We start from the raw sequence: 22,783 nt of genomic DNA on the forward strand, positions 1-22,783 counted from the left end.
CACTCATTGATGTACGGGTCCCACACACACACTGACTCTCACTGGGGTACGGGTCCCTCACACACACAGTGACTCTAACTGGGGTACGGGTCCCACACACACACTGACTCTCACTGGGGTACGGGTCTCACACACACACTGACTCTCACTGGGGTACGGGTCCTACACACACACACTGACTCTCACTGGGGTACGGGTCTCACACACACACTGACTCTCACTGGGGTACGGGTCCCACAAACACACTGACTCTCACTGGGGTACGGGTCCCACAGACACACTGACTCTCACTGGGGTACGGGTCCTACACACACACACACACTGACTCTCACTGGGGTACGGGTCCTACACACACACACTGACTCTCACTGGCGTACGGGTCCCACACACACACACTGACTCTCACTGGGGTACGAGTACCACACACACACTGACTCTCACTGGGGTACGGGTCCTACACACACACACACACTGACTCTCACTGGGGTACGGGTCCTACACACACACACTGACTCTCACTGGGGTACGGGTCCCACACACAAACAGTGACTCTCACTGGGGTAGGGTTTCCCACACACACACACACTGACTCTCACTGGGGTACTGGTCCAGCACACACTGACTCTCACTGGAGTACGGGTCCCACACACACACTGACTCTCACTGGGAAAAGGGTCCCACACACACACTGACTCTCACTGGGGTATGGGTCTCACACACACACACTGACTCTCACTGGGTTATGGGTCCCTCACACACTGACTCTCATTGGGGTACGGGTCCCACACACACACACTGACTCTCACTGGGGTATGGGTCCCTCACACACACACTGACTCTCACTGGGGTACGGGTCTCAGACACACACTGACTCTCACTGGGGTACGGGTCTCACACACACACTGACTCTCACTGGGGTACGGGTCCCACACACACACACTGACTCTCACTGGGGTACGGGTCCGAGACACACACTGACTCTCACTGGGGTACGGGTCCCACACACACAGACTGACTCTCACTGGGGTACGGGTCCCACATACACACTGACTCTCACTGGGGTAAGGGTCCCACACACACACACTGACTCTCACTGGGGTACGGGTCCCACACACACACACTGACTCTCACTGGGGTACGGGTCCCACACACACGCACACTGACTCTCACTGTGGTATGGGTCCCACACACACACACTGACTCTCACTGGGGTACGGGTCCAACACACACAAACTGACTCGCACTGGGGTACGGGTCCCACACACACACACTGACTCTCACTGGGGTACGGGTCCCACACACACACACTGACTCTCACTGGGGTACGGGTCCCACACACACACACTGACTCTCACTGGGGTATGGGTCTCTCACACACTGACTCTCACTGGGGTACGGGTCTCATACACACACTGACTCTCACTGGGGTACGGGTCCCACACACACACACTGACTCTCACTGGGGTACGGGTCCCACACACACGCACACTGACTCTCACTGTGGTATGGGTCCTACACACACACACTGACTCTCACTGGGGTACGGGTCCCACACACACAAACTGACTCGCACTGGGGTACGGGTCCCACACACACAGACTGACTCTCACTGGGGTACGGGTCTCATACACACAAACTGACTCGCACTGGGGTACGGGTCCCACACACACACACTGACTCTCACTGGGGTACGGGTCCCACACACACGCACACTGACTCTCACTGTGGTATGGGTCCCACACACACACACTGACTCTCACTGGGGTACGGGTCCGACACACACACACTGACTCGCACTGGGGTCCGGTCCCACACACACACACTGACTCGCACTGGGGTACGGGTCCCACACACACACACTGACTCTCACTGGGGTACGGGTCCCACACACACACACTGACTCTCGCTGGGGTACGGGTCCGACACACACACACTGACTCTCACTGGGGTATGGGTCTCACACACACACACTGACTCTCATTGGGTAATGGGTCCCTCACACACTGACTCTCATTGGGGTACGGGTCCCACACACACACACTGAACCTCACTGGGGTACGGGTCCCACACACACGCACACTGACTCTCACTTCGGTATGGGTCCCACACACACACACTGACTCTCACTGGGGTATGGATCTCACACACACACACTGACTCTCACTGGGTTATGGGTCCCTCACACACTGACTCTCATTGGGGTACGGGTCCCACAAACACACACTGACACTCACTGGGGTATGGGTCCCTCACACACAGACTCTCACTGGGGTACGGGTCTCAGACACACACTGACTCTCACTGGGGTAAGGGTCTCACACACACACTGAGTCTCAATGGGGTACGGGTCCCACACACACACACACTGACTCTCACTGGGGTACGGGTCCCACACACACACTGACTCTCACTGGGGTACGGGTCCCACACACACACACTGACTCTCACTGGGGTACGGGTCCCACACACAAACACTGACTCTCACTGGGGTACGGGTCCCACATACACACTGACTCTCACTGGGTTACGGGTCCCACACACACACACTGACTCTCACTGGGGTAAGGGTCCCACACACACACACTGACTCTCACTGGGGTACGGGTCCCACACACACGCACACTGACTCTCACTGGGGTATGGGTCCCACACACACACACTGACTCTCACTGGGGTACGGGTCCCACACACAAAACTGACTCGCACTGGGGTACGGGTCCCACACACACACACTGACTCTCACTGGGGTACGGGTCCCACACACACACACTGACTCTCACTGGGGTACGGGTCCCAGACACACACACTGACTCTCACTGGGGTATGGGTCCCTCACACACTGACTCTCACTGGGGTACGGGTCCCACACACACACACTGACTCTCACTGGGGTACGGGTTTCAAACACACACTGACTCTCACTGGGGTACGGGTCTCACACACACACTGACTCTCACTGGGTTATGGGTCCCTCACACACTGACTCTCACTGGGGTACGGGTCCCACACACACACACTGACTCTCACTGGGGTACGGGTCTCAGACACACACTGACTCTCACTGGGGTACGGGTCTCACACACACACTGACTCTCACTGGGGTACGGGTCCCACACATACACACTGACTTTCACTGGGGTACGGGTCCGAGACACACACTGACTCTCACTGGGGTACGGGTCCCACACACACAGACTGACTCTCACTGGGGTACGGGTCCCACATACACACTGACTCTCACTGGGGTACGGGTCCCACACACACACACTGACTCTCACTGGGGTACGGGTCCCACACACACACACTGACTCTCACTGGGGTACGGGTCCCACACACACGCACACTGACTCTCACTGTGGTATGGGTCCCACACACACACACTGACTCTCACTGGGGTACGGGTCCCACACACACAAACTGACTCGCACTGGGGTACGGGACCCACACACACACACTGACTCTCACTGGGGTACGGGTCCCACACACACACAATGACTCTCACTGGGGTACGGGTCTTACACACACACTGACTCTCACTGGGGTATGGGTCTCACACACACACTGACTCTCACTGGGTTATGGGTCCCTCACACACTGACTCTCACTGGGGTACGGGTCCCACACACACACTGACTCTCACTGGGGTATGGGTCTCTCACACACTGACTCTCACTGGGGTACGGGTCTCATACACACACTGACTCTCACTGGGGTACGGGTCTCACACACACACTGACTCTCACTGGGGTACGGGTCCCACACACACACACAGACTCTCACTGGGGTACGGGTCCCACACACACACTGACTCTCAATGGGGCACGGGTCCCACACACACAGACTGAGTCTCACTGGGGTACGGGTCCCACACACACACACTGACTCGCACTGGGGTACGGGTCCGACACACACACACTGACTCGCACTGGGGTCCGGTCTCACACACACACACTGACTCTCACTGGGGTACGGGTCCCACACACACACACTGACTCTCACTGGGGTACGGGTCCGACACAAACACACTGACTCTCACTGGGGTATGGGTCTCACACACAAACACTGACTCTCACTGGGTAATGGGTCCCTCACACACTGACTCTCATTGGGGTACGGGTCCCACACACACACACTGACTCTCACTGGGGTACGGGTCCCACACACACGCACACTGACTCTCACTTTGGTATGGGTCCCACACACACACACTGACTCTCACTGGGGTACGGGTCCCACACACACGCACACTGACTCTCACTTTGGTACGGGTCCCACACACACACACTGACTCTCACTGGGGTACGGGTCCCACACACACACACTGACTCGCACTGGGGTACGGGTCCCACACACACACACTGACTCTCACTGGGGTACGGGTCTTACACACACACTGACTCTCACTGGGGTACGGGTCTCACACACACACTGACTCTCACTGGGTTATGGGTCCCTCACACACTGACTCTCACTGGGGTACGGGTCCCACACACACACACTGACTCTCACTGGGGTATGGGTCCCTCACACACATACTCTCACTGGGGTACGGGTCTCACACACACACTGACTCTCACTGGGGTACGGGTCTCACACACACATTGACTCTCACTGGGGTACGGGTCCCACACACACACACTGACTCTCACTGGGGTACGGGTCCCACACACACACTGACTCTCACTGGGGCACGGGTCCCACACACACAGACTGACTCTCACTGGGGTACGGGTCCCACACACACTCACTGAATCTCACTGGGGTACGGGTCCGACACACACACACTGACTCTAACTGGGGTATGGATCTCACACACACACACTGACTCTCACTGGGTTATGGGTCCCTCACACACTGACTCTGATTGGGGTACGGGTCCCACACACACACATTGACACTCACTGGGGTATGGGTCCCTCACACACAGACTCTCACTGGGGTACGGGTCTCAGACACACACTGACTCTCACTGGGGTACGGGTCCCACACACACACTGACTCTCACTGGGGTACGGGTCTCACACACACACTGACTCTCACTGGGGTACGGGCCGCACACACACACTGACTCTCACTGGGGTACGGGGCCCACACACACACACTGACTCTCACTGGGGTACGGGTCCCACACACACACACACTGACCCTCACTGGGGTACGGGTCCCACACACACACTGACTCTCACTGGGGTACGGGTCCCACACACACACACTGACTCTCACTGGGGTACGGGTCCCACACACACACTGACTCTCACTGGGGTACGGGTCCCACACACACACTGACTCTCACTGGGGTACGGGTCCCATACACACAGACACTGATTCTCACTGGGTTACGGGTCCCACACACACTGACTCTCACTGGGGTACGGGTCCCACACACACACACTGTCTCTCACTGGGGTACGGGTCCCACACACACACACTGACTCTCACTGGGGTATGGGTCCCACACACACACTGACTCTCACTGGGGTACGTGTCCCACACACACACTGATTCTCACTGGGGTACGGGTCTCACATACACACTGACTCTCATTGGGGTACGGGTCTCACACACACACTGACTCTCACTGGGGTACGGGTCTTACACACACACTGACTCTCACTGGGGTACGGGTCCTACACACACACTGACTCTCACTGGGGTACGGGTCCCACACACACACACTGACTCTCACTGGGGTACGGGTCACACACACACTGACACTCACTGGGGTACGGGTCCCACATACACACTGACTCTCACTGGGTACGGGTCCCTCACACACACACTGACTCTCACTGGGGTACGGGTCCCACACACACACTGACTCTCACTGGGGTACGGGTCCCACACACATGTACTGACTCTCACTGGGGTACGGGTCCTACACACACACACTGACTCTCACTGGGGTACGGGTCACACACACACATTGACTATCACTGGGGTTCGGGTCCCACACACACACACACTGACCCTCACTGAGGTACGGGTCCCACACACACACTGACTCTCACTGGGGTACGGGTCCCACACACACACACTGACTCTCACTGGGGTACGGGTCACACACACACACTGACTCTCACTGGGTTACGGGTCACACACACACACTGACTATCACTGGGGTACGGGTCCCACACACACACACACTGACCCTCACTGGGGTACGGGTCCCACACACACACACACTGATTCTCACTGGGTTACGGGTCCCACACACACTGACTCTCACTGGGGTACGGGTCCCACACACACACTGACTCTCACTGGGGTACGGGTCCCACACACACACACTGACTCTCACTGGGGTATGGGTCCCACACACACACTGACTCTCACTGGGGTACGGGTCCCTCACACACACACTGACTCTCACTGGGGTACGGGTCCCACATACACACTGACTCTCACTGGGTTACGGGTCCCACACACACACACTGACTCTCACTGGGGTACGGGTCCCACACACACACACTGACTCTCACTGGGGTACGGGTCCCACACACACACACTGACTCTCACTGGGGTACGGGTCCCACACACACAAACTGACTCGCACTGGGGTACGGGTCCCACACACACACACTGACTCTCACTGGGGTACGGGTCCCACACACACACACTGACTCTCACTGGGGTATGGGTCCCACACACACACTGACTCTCACTGGGGTACGGGTCCCACACACACACACTGACTCTCACTGGGGTACGGGTCTCAAACACACACTGACTCTCACTGGGGTATGGGTCTCACACACACACTGACTCTCACTGGGTTATGGGTCCCTCACACACTGACTCTCACTGGGGTACGGGTCCCACACACACACACTGACTCTCACTGGGGTATGGGTCCCTCACACACTGACTCTCACTGGGGTATGGGTCTCACACACACACTGACTCTCACTGGGGTACGGGTCACACACACACACTGACTATCACTGGGGTACGGGTCACACACACTCACTGACTATCACTGGGGTACGGGTCCCACACACACACACACTCACCCTCACTGGGGTACGGGTCCCATACACACAGACACTGATTCTCACTGGGTTACGGGTCCCCCACACACTGACTCTCACTGGGGTACGGGTCCCACACACACACACTGACTCTCACTGGGGTACGGGTCCTACACACACACTGACTCTCACTGGGGTACGGGTCCCACACACAGGCACTGACTCTCACTGGGGTACAGGTCCCACACACACGCACTGACTCTCACTGGGGTACGGGTCCCACACACACACTGACTCTCACTGGGGTACGGGTCCTACACACACTGACTCTCTGTGGGGTACGGGTCCCTCACACACACTGACTCTCACTGGGGTACAGGTCCCACACACACACACTGACTCTCTGTGGGGTACGGGTCCCACACACACTGACTCTCACGGGGGTACAGGTCCCACATACACACTGACTCTCATTGGGGTACGGGTCACACACACACACTGACTCTCACTGGGGTACAGGTCCCACACACACACCAACTCTCATCGGGGTACGGGACCCACACACACACACTGACTCTCACTGGGGTACGGGTCCCACACACACACTGACTCTCATTGGGGTACGGGTCTCACACACACACTGACTCTCAATGGGGTACGGGTCTCACACACACACTGACTCTCACTGGGGTACGGGTCCTACACCCACACTGACTCTCACTGGGGTACGGGTCCCACACACATGTACTGACTCTCACTGGGGTACGGGTCCTACACACACACACTGACTATCACTGGGGTACGGGTCACACACACACACACTGACTATCACTGGGGTACGGGTCCCACACACACACACACTGACCCTCACTGAGGTACGGGTCCCACACACACACTGACTCTCACTGGGGTACGGGTCCCACACACACACACTGACTCTCACTGGGGTACGGGTCACAAACACACACTGACTCTCACTGGGGTACGGGTCCCACACACACACACTGACTCTCACTGGGGTACGGGTCCCACACACACACTGACTCTCACTGGGGTACGGGTCCCACACACACACTGACTCTCACTGGGGTACGGGTCCCATACACACAGACACTGATTCTCACTGGGTTACGGGTCCCACACACACTGACTCTCACTGGGGTACGGGTCCCACACACACACACTGTCTCTCACTGGGGTACGGGTCCCACACACACACACTGACTCTCACTGGGGTATGGGTCCCACACACACACTGACTCTCACTGGGGTACGTGTCCCACACACACACTGATTCTCACTGGGGTACGGGTCTCACATACACACTGACTCTCATTGGGGTACGGGTCTCACACACACACTGACTCTCACTGGGGTACGGGTCTTACACACACACTGACTCTCACTGGGGTACGGGTCCTACACACACACTGACTCTCACTGGGGTACGGGTCCCACACACACACACTGACTCTCACTGGGGTACGGGTCACACACACACTGACACTCACTGGGGTACGGGTCCCACATACACACTGACTCTCACTGGGTACGGGTCCCTCACACACACACTGACTCTCACTGGGGTACGGGTCCCACACACACACTGACTCTCACTGGGGTACGGGTCCCACACACATGTACTGACTCTCACTGGGGTACGGGTCCTACACACACACACTGACTCTCACTGGGGTACGGGTCACACACACACATTGACTATCACTGGGGTTCGGGTCCCACACACACACACACTGACCCTCACTGAGGTACGGGTCCCACACACACACTGACTCTCACTGGGGTACGGGTCCCACACACACACACTGACTCTCACTGGGGTACGGGTCACACACACACACTGACTCTCACTGGGTTACGGGTCACACACACACACTGACTATCACTGGGGTACGGGTCCCACACACACACACACTGACCCTCACTGGGGTACGGGTCCCACACACACACACACTGATTCTCACTGGGTTACGGGTCCCACACACACTGACTCTCACTGGGGTACGGGTCCCACACACACACTGACTCTCACTGGGGTACGGGTCCCACACACACACACTGACTCTCACTGGGGTATGGGTCCCACACACACACTGACTCTCACTGGGGTACGGGTCCCTCACACACACACTGACTCTCACTGGGGTACGGGTCCCACATACACACTGACTCTCACTGGGTTACGGGTCCCACACACACACACTGACTCTCACTGGGGTACGGGTCCCACACACACACACTGACTCTCACTGGGGTACGGGTCCCACACACACACACTGACTCTCACTGGGGTACGGGTCCCACACACACAAACTGACTCGCACTGGGGTACGGGTCCCACACACACACACTGACTCTCACTGGGGTACGGGTCCCACACACACACACTGACTCTCACTGGGGTATGGGTCCCACACACACACTGACTCTCACTGGGGTACGGGTCCCACACACACACACTGACTCTCACTGGGGTACGGGTCTCAAACACACACTGACTCTCACTGGGGTATGGGTCTCACACACACACTGACTCTCACTGGGTTATGGGTCCCTCACACACTGACTCTCACTGGGGTACGGGTCCCACACACACACACTGACTCTCACTGGGGTATGGGTCCCTCACACACTGACTCTCACTGGGGTATGGGTCTCACACACACACTGACTCTCACTGGGGTACGGGTCACACACACACACTGACTATCACTGGGGTACGGGTCACACACACTCACTGACTATCACTGGGGTACGGGTCCCACACACACACACACTCACCCTCACTGGGGTACGGGTCCCATACACACAGACACTGATTCTCACTGGGTTACGGGTCCCCCACACACTGACTCTCACTGGGGTACGGGTCCCACACACACACACTGACTCTCACTGGGGTACGGGTCCTACACACACACTGACTCTCACTGGGGTACGGGTCCCACACACAGGCACTGACTCTCACTGGGGTACAGGTCCCACACACACGCACTGACTCTCACTGGGGTACGGGTCCCACACACACACTGACTCTCACTGGGGTACGGGTCCTACACACACTGACTCTCTGTGGGGTACGGGTCCCTCACACACACTGACTCTCACTGGGGTACAGGTCCCACACACACACACTGACTCTCTGTGGGGTACGGGTCCCACACACACTGACTCTCACGGGGGTACAGGTCCCACATACACACTGACTCTCATTGGGGTACGGGTCACACACACACACTGACTCTCACTGGGGTACAGGTCCCACACACACACCAACTCTCATCGGGGTACGGGACCCACACACACACACTGACTCTCACTGGGGTACGGGTCCCACACACACACTGACTCTCATTGGGGTACGGGTCTCACACACACACTGACTCTCAATGGGGTACGGGTCTCACACACACACTGACTCTCACTGGGGTACGGGTCCTACACCCACACTGACTCTCACTGGGGTACGGGTCCCACACACATGTACTGACTCTCACTGGGGTACGGGTCCTACACACACACACTGACTATCACTGGGGTACGGGTCACACACACACACACTGACTATCACTGGGGTACGGGTCCCACACACACACACACTGACCCTCACTGAGGTACGGGTCCCACACACACACTGACTCTCACTGGGGTACGGGTCCCACACACACACACTGACTCTCACTGGGGTACGGGTCACAAACACACACTGACTCTCACTGGGGTACGGGTCCCACACACACAAACACTGACCCTCACTGGGGTACGGGTCCCACACACACACACACTGATTCTCACTGGGTTACGGGTCCCACACACACTGACTCTCACTGGGGTACGGGTCCCACACACACACTGACTCTCACTGGGGTACGGGTCCCACACACACAGACTGACTCTCACTGGGGTACGGGTCCCACACACACACACTGACTCTCACTGGGGTACGGGTCCCACATACACACTGACTCTCACTGGGGTACGGGTCCCACAAACACAAACTGACTCGCACTGGGGTACGGGTCCCACACACACACACTGACTCGCACTGGGGTACGGGTCCCACACACACACACTGACTCTCACTGGGGTACGGGTCCCACACAGACACACTGACTCACTGGGGTACGGGTCCCACACACACACACTGTCTCTCACTGGGGTACGGGTCCGACACACACACACTCACTCTCACTGGGGTATGGGTCCCTCACACACTGACTCTCACTGGGGTACGGGTCTCACACACACACTGACTCTCACTGGGGTACGGGTCCTACACACACATTGACTCTCACTGGGGTACGGGTCCCACACACACGCACTGACTCTCACTGGGGTACAGGTCCCACACACACGCATTGACTCTCACTGGGGTACGGGTCCCACACACACACTGACTTTCACTGGGGTACGGGTCCTACACACACTGACTCTCACTGGGGTACGGGTCCCACACACACACACTGACTCTCACTGGGGTACGGGTCCCACACACACACACTGACTCTCTGTGGGGTACGGGTCCCACACACACTGACTCTCACTGGGGTACAGGTCCCACACACACACTGACTCTCACTGGGGTACGGGTCACACACACACACTGACTCTCACTGGGGTAAAGGACCCACACACACACCGACTCTCACTGGGGTACGGGTCCCACACACACACACTGACTCTCACTGGGGTACGGGTCCCACACACACACTGACTCTCATTGGGGTACGGGTCTCACACACACACTGACTCTCACTCGGGTACGGGTCTCACACACACACTGACTCTCACTGGGGTACGGGTGCTACACACACACTGACTCTCACTGGGGTACGGGTCCCACACACACGTACTGACTCGCACTGGGGTACGGGTTCTACACACACACACTAACTCTCACTGGGGTACGGGTCACACACACACACTGATATCACTGGGGTACGGGTCCCACACACACACACACTGACCCTCACTGGGGTACGGGTCCCACACACACACTGACTCTCACTGGGGTACGGGTCCCACACACACACACTGACTCTCACTGGGGTACGGGTCACACACACACACTGACTATCACTGGGGTACGGGTCCCACACACACACACACTGACCCTCACTGGGGTACGGGTCCCATACACACAGACACTGATTCTCACTGGGTTACGGGTCCCACACACACTGACTCTCACTGGGGTACGGGTCCCACACACACACACTGTCTCTCACTGGGGTACGGGTCCCACACACACACACTGACTCTCACTGGGGTATGGGTCCCACACACACACTGACTCTCACTGGGGTACGTGTCCCACACACACACTGACTCTCACTGGGGTACGGGTCTCACATACACACTGACTCTCATTGGGGTACGGGTCTCACACACACACTGACTCTCACTGGGGTACGGGTCTTACACACACACTGACTCTCACTGGGGTACGGGTCCTACACACACACTGACTCTCACTGGGGTACGGGTCCCACACACACACACTGACTCTCACTGGGGTACGGGTCACACACACACTGACACTCACTGGGGTACGGGTCCCACACACACACTGACTCTCACTGGGGTACGGGACCCTCACACACACACTGACTCTCACTGGGGTACGGGTCCCACACACACACTGACACTCACTGGGGTACGGGTCCCACACACATGTACTGACTCTCACTGGGGTACGGGTCCTACACACACACACTGACTCTCACTGGGGTACGGGTCACACACACACATTGACTATCACTGGGGTTCGGGTCCCACACACACACACACTGACCCTCACTGAGGTACGGGTCCCACACACACACTGACTCTCACTGGGGTACGGGTCCCACACACACACACTGACTCTCACTGGGGTACGGGTCACACACACACACTGACTCTCACTGGGTTACGGGTCACACACACACACTGACTATCACTGGGGTACGGGTCCCACACACACACACACTGACCCTCACTGGGGTACGGGTCCCACACACACACACACTGATTCTCATTGGGTTACGGGTCCCACACACACTGACTCTCACTGGGGTACGGGTCCCACACACACACTGACTCTCACTGGGGTACGGGTCCCACACACACACACTGACTCTCACTGGGGTATGGGTCCCACACACACACTGACTCTCACTGGGGTACGGGTCCCACACACACACACTGACTCTCACTGGGGTACGCGTCCCACATACACACTGACTCTCACTGGGTTACGGGTCCCACACACACACACTGACTCTCACTGGGGTACGGGTCCCACACACACACACTGACTCTCACTGGGGTACGGGTCCCACACACACATACTGACTCTCACTGGGGTACGGGTCCCACACACACAAACTGACTCGCACTGGGGTACGGGTCCCACACACACACACTGACTCTCACTGGGGTACGGGTCCCACACACACACACTGACTCTCACTGGGGTATGGGTCCCTCACACACTGACTCTCACTGGGGTACGGGTCCCACACACACACACTGACTCTCACTGGGGTACGGGTCTCAAACACACACTGACTCTCACTGGGGTATGGGTCTCACACACACACTGACTCTCACTGGGTTATGGGTCCCTCACACACTGACTCTCACTGGGGTACGGGTCCCACACACACACACTGACTCTCACTGGGGTATGGGTCCCTCACACACTGACTCTCACTGGGGTACGGGTCTCACACACACACTGACTCTCACTGGGGTACGGGTCACACACACACACTGACTATCACTGGGGTACGGGTCACACACACACACTGACTATCACTGGGGTACGGGTCCCACACACACACACACTGACCCTCACTGGGGTACGGGTCCCATACACACAGACACTGATTCTCACTGGGTTACGGGTCCCCCACACACTGACTCTCACTGGGGTACGGGTCCCACACACACACACTGACTCTCACTGGGGTACGTGTCCCACACACACACTGACTCTCACTGGGGTACGGGTCTCACACACACACTGACTCTCACTGGGGTACGGGTCCCACACACACACACTGACTATCACTGGGGTACGGGTCACACACACAATGACACTCACTGGGGTACGGGTCCCACACACACACTGACTCTCACTGGGGTACGGGTCCCACACACACACACTGACTCTCACTGGGGTACGGGTCCCACACACACACTGACTCTCACTTGGGTACGGGTCCCACACACATGTACTGACTCTCACTGGGGTACCGGTCCTACACACACACACTGACTCTCACTGGGGTACGGGTCACACACACACATTGACTATCACTGGGGTTCGGGTCCCACACACACACACACTGACCCTCACTGAGGTACGGGTCCCACACACACACTGACTCTCACTGGGGTACGGGTCCCACACACACAAACTGACTCTCACTGGGGTACGGGTCACACACACACACTGACTCTCACTGGGTTACGGGTCACACACACACACTGACTATCACTGGGGTACGGGTCCCACACACACACACACTGACCCTCACTGGGGTACGGGTCCCACACACACACACACTGATTCTCACTGGGTTACGGGTCCCACACACACTGACTCTCACTGGGGTACGGGTCCCACACACACACTGACTCTCACTGGGATACGGGTCCCACACACACACACTGACTCTCACTGGGGTATGGGTCCCACACACACACTGACTCTCACTGGGGTACGGGTCCCACACACACACACTGACTCTCACTGGGGTACGGGTCCCACATACACACTGACTCTCACTGGGTTACGGGTCCAACACACACACACCGACTCTCACTGGGGTACGGGTCCCACACACACGCACTGACTCTCACTGGGGTACAGGTCCCACACACACGCACTGACTCTCACTGGGGTACGGGTCCCACACACACTCTGACTCTCACTGGGGTACGGGTCCTATACACACTGACTCTCGCTGGGGTACGGGTCCCTCACACGCATTGACTCTCACTGGGGTACGGGTCCCACACACACATACTGACTCTCTGTGGGGTACGGGTCCCACACACACTGACTCTCACTGGGGTACAGGTCCCACACACACACTGACTCTCACTGGGGTACAGGTCCCACACACACACACTGACTCTCACTGGGGTACGGGTCACACACACACACTGACTCTCACTGGGGTACGGGTCCCACACACACAAACACTGACCCTCACTGGGGTACGGGTCCCACACACACACTGATTCTCACTGGGTTACGGGTCCCACACACACTGACTCTCACTGGGGTACGGGTCCCACACACACACTGACTCTCACTGGGGTACGGGTCCCACACACACAGACTGACTCTCACTGGGGTACGGGTCCCACACACACACACTGACTCTCACTGGGGTACGGGTCCCACATACACACTGACTCTCACTGGGGTACGGGTCCCACAAACACAAACTGACTCGCACTGGGGTACGGGTCCCACACACACACACTGACTCGCACTGGGGTACGGGTCCCACACACACACACTGACTCTCACTGGGGTACGGGTCCCACACAGACACACTGACTCACTGGGGTACAGGTCCCACACACACACACTGACTCTCACTGGGTTACGGGTCCCACACACACACACTGACTCTCACTGGGTTACGGGTCCCACACACACACACTGACTCTCACTGGGGTACGGGTCCCACACACACACACTGACTCTCACTGGGGTACGGGTCCCACACACACAAACTGACTCGCACTGGGGTACGGGTCCCACACACACACACTGACTCTCACTGGGGTACGGGTCCCACACACACACACTGACTCTCACTGGGGTACGGGTCTCAAACACACACTGACTCTCACTGGGGTATGGGTCTCACACACACACTGACTCTCACTGGGTTATGGGTCCCTCACACACTGACTCTCACTGGGGTACGGGTCCCACACACACACACTGACTCTCACTGGGGTATGGGTCCCTCACACACTGACTCTCACTGGGGTACGGGTCCCACACACACACACTGACTCTCACTGGGGTACAGGTCACACACACACACTGACTATCACTGGGGTACGGGTCACACACACACACTGACTATCACTGGGGTACGGGTCCCACACACACACACACTGACCCTCACTGGGGTACGGGTCCCATACACACAGACACTGATTCTCACTGGGTTACGGGTCCCACACACACTGACTCTCACTGGGGTACGGGTCCCACACACACACACTGACTCTCACTGGGGTATGGGTCCCACACACACACTGACTCTCACTGGGGTACGTGTCCCACACACACACTGACTCTCACTGGGGTACGGGTCTCACATACACACTGACTCACATTGGGGTACGGGTCCCACATACACACTGACTCTCACTGGGGTACGGGTCTCACACACACACTGACTCTCACTGGGGTACGGGTCCCACATACACACACTGACTCTCACTGGGGTACGGGTCCCACACACACTGACTCTCACTGGGGTACGGGTCCCACACACACACTGACTCTCACTGGGGTACGGGTCTCACACACACACTGACTCTCACTGGGGTACGGGTCTTACACACACACTGACTCTCACTGGGGTACGGGTCCTACACACACACTGACTCTCACTGGGGTACGGGTCCCACACACACACACTGACTCTCACTGGGGTACGGGTCACACACACACTGACACTCACTAGGGCACGGGTCCCACACACACACTGACTCTCACTGGGGTACGGGTCCCACACACACACACTGACTCTCACTGGGGTACGGGTCCCACACACATGTACTGACTCTCACTGGGGTACGGGTCCTACACACACACACTGACTCTCACTGGGGTACGGGTCACACACACACATTGACTATCACTGGGGTTCGGGTGCCACACACACATGCACTGACCCTCACTGAGGTACGGGTCCCACACACACACTGACTCTCACTGGGGTACGGGTCCCACACACACAAACTGTCTCTTACTGTGGTACGGGTCACACACACACACTGACTCTCACTGGGTTACGGGTCACACACACACACTGACTATCACTGGGGTACTCGTCCCACACACACACACACACTGACCCTCACTGGGGTACGGGTCCAACACACACACACACTGATTCTCACTGGGTTACGGGTCCCACACACACTGACTCTCACTGGGGTACGGGTCCCACACACACGCACACTGACTCTCACTGGGGTATGGGTCCCACACACACACACTGACTCTCACTGGGGTACGGGTCCCACACACATAAACTGACTCGCACTGGGGTACGGGTCCCACACACACACACTGACTCTCACTGGGGTACGGGTCCGACACACACACTAACTCTCACTGGGGTATGGGTCCCTCACACACTGACTCTCACTGGGGTACGGGTCCCACACACACACACTGACTCTCACTGGGGTACGGGTCTCAAACACACACTGACTCTCACTGGGGTATGGGTCTCACACACACACTGACTCTCACTGGGTTATGGGTCCCTCACACACTGACTCTCACTGGGGTACGGGTCCCACACACACACACTGACTCTCACTGGGGTATGGGTCCCTCACACACTGACTCTCACTGGGGTACGGGTCTCACACACACACTGACTATCACTGGGGTACGGGTCTCACACACACACTGACTCTCACTGGGGTACGGGTCCCACACACGCACACTGACTCTCACTGGGGTACGGGTCCCACACACACAGACTGACTCTCACTGGGGTACGGGTCCCACACACACACACTGACTCTCACTGGGGTACGGGTCCCACATACACACTGACTCTCACTGGGGTACGGGTCCGACAAACACAAACTGACTCGCACTGGGGTACGGGTCCCACACACACACACTGACTCGCACTGGGGTACGGGTCCCACACACACACACTGACTCTCACTGGGGTACGGGTCCCACACAGACACACTGACTCACTGGGGTACTGGTCGCACACACACACACTGACTCTCACTGGGGTACGGGTCCCACACACACACACTCACTCTCACTGGGGTATGGGTCCCTCACACACTGACTCTCACTGGGGTACGGGTCTCACACACACACTGAGTCTCACTGGGGTACGGGTCACACACACACACTGACTCTCACTGGGGTACAGGTCCCACACACACGCATTGACTCTCACTGGGGTACGGGTCCCACACACACACTGACTCTCACTGGGGTACGGGTCCTACACACACTGACTCTCACTGGGGTATGGGTCCCACACACACACTGACTCTCACTGGGGTACGTGTCCCACACACACACTGACTCTCACTGGGGTACGGGTCTCACATACACACTGACTCTCATTGGGGTACGGGTCTCACACACACACTGACTCTCACTGGGGTACGGGTCTTACACACACACTGACTCTCACTGGGGTACGGGTCCTACACACACACTGACTCTCACTGGGGTACGGGTCCCACACACACACACTGACTCTCACTGGGGTACGGGTCACACACACACTGACACTCACTAGGGTACGGGTCCCACACACACACTGACTCTCACTGGGGTACGGGTCCCACACACACACACTGACTCTCACTGGGGTACGGGTCCCACACACACACTGACTCTCACTGGGGTACGGGTCCCACACACATTTACTGACTCTCACTGGGGTACGGGTCCTACACACACACACTGACTCTCACTGGGGTACGGGTCCCACACACACACACACACTGACTCTCACTGGGGTACGGGTCCCACACACACACACTGACTCTCACTGGTGTACGGGTCACACACACACACTGACTCTCACTGGGGTCCGGGTCCCACACACACAAACACTGACCCTCACTGGGGTACGGGTCCCACACACACACACACTGATTCTCACTGGGTTACGGGTCCCACACACACTGACTCTCACTGGGGTACGGGTTCCACACACACACTGACTCTCACTGGGGTACGGGTCCCACACACACACACTGACTCTCACTGGGGTATGGGTCCCACACACACACTGACTCTCACTGGGGTACGGGTCCCACACACACACACTGACTCTCACTGGGGTACGGGTCCCACATACACACTGACTCTCACTGGGTTACGGGTCCCACACACACACACTGACTCTCACTGGGGTACGGGTCCCACACACACACACTGACTCTCACTGGGGTACGGGTCCCACACACACGCACACTGACTCTCACTGGGGTATGGGTCCCACACACACACACTGACTCTCACTGGGGTACGGGTCCCACACACATAAACTGACTCGCACTGGGGTACGGGTCCCACACACACACACTGACTCTCACTGGGGTACGGGTCCGACACACACACACTGACTCTCACTGGGGTATGGGTCCCTCACACACTGACTCTCACTGGGGTACGGGTCCCACACACACACACTGACTCTCACTGGGGTACGGGTCTCAAACACACACTGACTCTCACTGGGGTACGGGTCTCACACACACACTGACTCTCACTGGGGTATGGGTCTCACACACACACTGACTATCACTGGGGTACGGGTCTCACACACACACTGACTCTCACTGGGGTACGGGTCCCACACACACACACTGACTCTCACTGGGGTACGGGTCCCACACACACAGACTGACTCTCACTGGGGTACGGGTCCCACACACACACACTGACTCTCACTGGGGTACGGGTCCCACATACACACTGACTCTCACTGGGGTACGGGTCCCACAAACACAAACTGACTCGCACTGGGGTACGGGTCCCACACACACACACTGACTCCCACTGGGGTACGGGTCCCACACACACACACTGACTCTCACTGGGGTACGGGTCCCACACAGACACACTGACTCACTGGGGTACTGGTCCCACACACACACACTGACTCTCACTGGGGTACGGGTCCGACACACACACACTCACTCTCACTGGGGTATGGGTCCCTCACACACTGACTCTCACTGGGGTACGGGTCCCACACACACACACTGACTTTCACTGGGGTACGGATCTCACACACACACTGACTCTCACTGGGGTACGGGTCCTACACACACACTGACTCTCACTGGGGTACGGGTCCCACACACACGCACTGACTCTCACTGGGGTACAGGTCCCACACACACGCATTGACTCTCACTGGGGTACGGGTCCCACACACACACTGACTCTCACTGGGGTACGGGTCCTACACACACTGACTCTCACTGGGGTACGGGTCCCACACACACACACTGACTCTCACTGGGGTACGGGTCCCACACACACACACTGACTCTCTGTGGGGTACGGGTCCCACACACACTGACTCTCACTGGGGTACAGGTCCCACACACACACTGACTCTCACTGGGGTACGGGTCACACACACACACTGACTCTCACTGGGGTAAAGGTCCCACACACACACCAACTCTCACTGGGGTACGGGTCCCACACACACACACTGACTCTCACTGGGGTACGGGTCCCACACACACACTGACTCTCATTGGGGTACGGGTCTCACACACACACTGACTCTCACTCGGGTACGGGTCTCACACACACACTGACTCTCACTGGGGTACGGGTCCTACACATTCACTGACTCTCACTGGGGTACGGGTCCCACACACACGTACTGACTCTCACTGGGGTACGGGTTCTACACACACACACTAACTCTCACTGGGGTACGGGTCACACACACACACTGACTATCACTGGGGTACGGGTCCCACACACACACACACTGACCCTCACTGGGGTACGGGTCCCACACACACACTGACTCTCACTGGGGTACGGGTCCCACACACACACACTGACTCTCACTGGGGTACGGGTCACACACACACACTATCACTGGGGTACGGGTCCCACACACACACACACTGACCCTCACTGGGGTACGGGTCCCACACACACAGACACTGATTCTCACTGGGTTACGGGTCCCACACACACTGACTGTCACTGGGGTACGGGTCCCACACACACACACTGTGTCTCACTGGGGTACGGGTCCCACACACACACACTGACTCTCACTGGGGTATGGGTCCCACACACACACTGACTCTCACTGGGGTACGTGTCCCACACACACACTGACTCTCACTGGGGTACGGGTCTCACATACACACTGACTCTCATTGGGGTACGGGTCTCACACACACACTGACTCTCACTGGGGTACGGGTCTCACACACACACTGACTCTCACTGGGGTACGGGTCCTACACACACACTGACTCTCACTGGGGTACGGGTCCCACACACACACACTGACTCTCACTGGGGTACGGGTCACACACACACTGACACTCACTGGGGTACGGGTCCCACACACACACACTGACTCTCACTGGGGTACGGGTCCCACACACATGTACTGACTCTCACTGGGGTACGGGTCCTACACACACACACTGACTCTCACTGGGGTACGGGTCACACACACACATTGACTATCACTGGGGTACGGGTCCCACACACACACACACTGACTCTCACTGGGGTACGGGTCCCACACACACACTGACCCTCACTGAGGTACGGGTCCCACACACACACTGACTCTCACTGGGGTACGGGTCCCACACACACACACTGACTCTCACTGGGGTACGGGTCACACACACACACTGACTCTCACTGGGTTACGGGTCACACACACACACTGACTATCACTGGGGTACGGGTCCCACACACACACACACTGACCCTCACTGGGGTACGGGTCCCACACACACACCCTCTGATTCTCACTGGGTTACGGGTCCCACACACACTGACTCTCACTGGGGTACGGGTCCCACACACACACTGACTCTCACTGGGGTACGGGTCCCACACACACACACTGACTCTCACTGGGGTATGGGTCCCACACACACACTGACTCTCACTGGGGTACGGGTCCCACACACACACACTGACTCTCACTGGGGTACGGGTCCCACATACACACTGACTCTCACTGGGTTACGGGTCCCACACACACACACTGACTCTCACTGGGGTACGGGTCCCACACACACACACTGACTCTCACTGGGGTACGGGTCCCACACACACACACTGACTCTCACTGGGGTACGGGTCCCACACACACACACTGACTCTCACTGGGGTATGGGTCCCACACACACAAACTGACTCGCACTGGGGTACGGGTCCCACACACACACACTGACTCTCACTGGGGTACGGGTCCCACACACACACACTGACTCTCACTGGGGTATGGGTCCCTCACACACTGACTCTCACTGGGGTACGGGTCCCACACACACACTGACTCTCACTGGGTTATGGGTCCCTCACACACTGACTCTCACTGGGGTACAGGTCCCACACACACACACTGACTCTCACTGGGGTATGGGTCCCTCACACACTGACTCTCACTGGGGTACGGGTCCCACACACACACTGACTCTCACTGGGGTACGGGTCTCACACACACACTGACTATCACTGGGGTACGGGTCCCACACACACTGACTCTCACTGGGGTACGGGTCCCACATACACACTGACTCTCACTGGGGTACGCGTCCCACAAACACAAACTGACTCTCACTGGGGTACGGGTCCCACACAGACACACTGACTCACTGGGGTACGGGTCCCACACACACACACTGACTCTCACTGGGGTACGGGTCCCACACACACACACACTGACTCTCACTGGGGTACCGGTCCCACACACACACTGACTCTCACTGGGTGGGGTCATGGTCGAGGATTGAGGGTGGAGCGATGAAATGGGAGG

Source organism: Cetorhinus maximus, unplaced genomic scaffold (assembly GCF_964194155.1).
Source record: "Cetorhinus maximus unplaced genomic scaffold, sCetMax3.hap1.1 HAP1_SCAFFOLD_3204, whole genome shotgun sequence".
Lineage (NCBI taxonomy): Eukaryota > Metazoa > Chordata > Chondrichthyes > Lamniformes > Cetorhinidae > Cetorhinus > Cetorhinus maximus.